At 46.5% G+C, this 2,631-nt stretch overlaps 1 pseudogene; it reads left to right on the forward strand.

Moving 5' to 3' along the window:
• Nucleotides 1-2,062: 2,062 nt before the first annotated feature.
• On the forward strand, nt 2,063-2,401 carry LOC110587546 (annotated as a pseudogene).
• The last annotated feature ends 230 nt before the right edge of the window (nt 2,402-2,631 follow it).

A 2,631-nucleotide genomic window follows, 5' to 3' on the forward strand; every position in this document is an offset into this window, starting at 1 on the left:
TGGGGAGTCTGCTTCTCTTCCTTTCCCTCTCCCTCTACCCCTCTCCCTGCATGAGTGTTTTCTTTCTCACACTCTCTCTCTCTCTCAAGTGGATGGATAGATCTTTAAAAAAAAAAAAGTGAAGGACATAAAGTGCAAAAGTACCAGAATCCCTTTCTAGCACCTAAATTAATTAGGATTCATTAGCTTGTTGGCAGTAAAGGCCCTGAAAAAATAGGAGAGAGAGACAAAACTCCAAAGAAAGAACATGGTTCCAAAAAGGTCTAGAGAATAATAGCATGGAAGTGGCAATTGTACCTGGGGCGCCCAGGGTATGGTATCTGGTTGACCATGGAGTAGCAGGAGGTAAATGGCATAGTCAAAATCATGGCAGGGTGCTCAAAGAGAAATGAAAGCGGTCTCTCAGGAAGATTCCATCTACTATTAAATTTTGTCTACTACACTTTGCCCTGCTTAGCATACTTACTCAGGCAGTAGGAGGAATTCTAGTGGCAGATATGGAAAAGTATGCATTGGTGGGAGTGGGAATGAACAACAGGTATATTTATAGCTAGTTGATACTATGCTGAAGGTATCTATATCACAGCCCTGTGGAGGAACGAGATCCCAGACTTGCTGCCAAGTTTCATCATGGAACATATGGACCTTATGATTTCGGGTTCAGTGATCTTGGTCCAGCTGCAAGAATAACTTATGCATGAATTAACAACAGAAACAAAGCTATCGGCTGAGGACCAGGTGGATGGCAACCTCTCTGCCCCTTGATACATGTCTGGTGTTTATAGGGCTGGTCTGGTTAATTTGGGCAGATCTGTCTCTGGGCTCCTAAACCCCCAATTCCAGAGGCTTAAGGCACCTGTTCCCTTCGTCTTGCTCTGGGTCTGTTTCTGATGACCGGTTCTAAGTACAGCCTAAGACTGGTCAGAGCCTTAATGCTGTGGTGGGAGTATAGGCAAGATATCTGTGTTACTTTGTTGTCATAGCATAGAATGGAAGAACAGAGATGAGCTTTTTAATTTACCAAGTCCAGGAGAAGGGTCAGGTCCGGAGAGGGGTTGTGATTTACCTGAGATCACCTGAAAGAGTGTCTGGCGGAAGTGGGAACGTTCCAAAAAGGAATTAAAAATGAGCAGGGTGGGCATGTTTATTACCTTTCACCATCAGGTGGAGTTTGTGCACTAAACTGTTACTATTAAAAAAGGAATAAATTTCTTCCACATGTTTCAAGGTTTAACTCACTGAGCAAAGACCGTATTGCCAATATGCAATGTTACAGAAGTTATGGCAGACAGGCACTTATTTTATTAGTTTGATGCAATTGCACTAGATTTCAGGGAAATACCATTTTATTGTGGAGGGACAGCGATGGCTGTTTATGCACAGCAAATTCTTGGGCCCTAATATACTGCTTTGTACTTCCTGGCTGTCTTTCTAGGCTGCCTGTGACTCCCAGTGTAAGAATCCTTTCATTATTCTGAAAGTAGGGGGCTAGTGGCTGTAGTTTTTCTTTTGTCCTTCCATTTCTCTCATAGGGTGTTACATTTCCATGTTGGGAGCGTTATTTTCCATTAGGGTCTCCCATTCCACGCAGCCCTTGGAGGTGTAGACCCAGGGCGTGTTTCTTTGTCCCGGAACAGGGTAGCTGTTCCTCTGATGTCTGAGAGGGAACTCCAGCCTTACTCCCAATCCTCAGCTAGGATGGGGCCATGAGGGAAAATGAACTAGGGCTAGCCTGCACCCCGTCTGTGGCTTTTATTAGCTAACCTTTGGCTTTTTTTTTTTTTTCCTTTGATAAAGTCCATTGGGGTTCATCTTTACTTTTTGGTTTTTCTTTTCTCACTAAGGATCCATTTTGAGACACTGTCCTTTTAACCAAGAAGATACAGCTCTCTGGCAAATCAGACTTCCCATTGTTGACAAAAGGGGTCAGACCCTTACTTTCTCCCTCCCTCATGTGTCTTCCTCTCCTAGGCCAGCCACCTTCACACGGAGAACTTGATTGGTTCCCAGGAGACATTCTTTCTCTGGGCGAGTCGAGTGTTCTTGCCCATGCTGAGCGACCATGGTGCCCCGAGTGTGGTCACCGATGAGGTTCCTCATCAAGGGCAGTGTGGCTGGGGGGTGCCACCTATCTGGTGTATGACCAGGAGTTGCCGGGGCCAAGCGACAAGAGCCAGGCTGTCCTTCAGAAGGCTGAGGAGGTAGTCTCTCCAGCCACATACCACCAGTTCAGCCAGTCTGAAGATACCCCAGCTCCCAGTCCCTCCAAAGTTTAACTCACATCCGCGACACCTGGAATTCAGGCATCATTACGGTGATGTCCGCTCCGTCGGTGGCCCCCTCCAAGGCCCTTGAGTACTCCAAGGAGGGCTGGGAATACCTGAAGGAGCAAACTGAGTAGCCTGTCAGAGGAGGCCACCTGTCCCAGTCAGAAACAGCTAGGGGTCTCTAGCTGTTTGGGAGACTCTAGCATAGACCTGGAGACTCCAGACTGGGACTGGGACTCCACTCCAAGGGCAGCTCCCGGCCTTGCCGACCCAATAAAGGACTTTGGAGGTGCAAAAAAAAAAAAAAAAGAAAAAAGAAAAAAAGAAATACTTACTGAGGGTCTGCCTTAAGTAGCTGACAAAC

This window comes from Neomonachus schauinslandi, chromosome 10 (assembly GCF_002201575.2).
Source record: "Neomonachus schauinslandi chromosome 10, ASM220157v2, whole genome shotgun sequence".
Taxonomy (NCBI): Eukaryota; Metazoa; Chordata; class Mammalia; order Carnivora; family Phocidae; genus Neomonachus; species Neomonachus schauinslandi.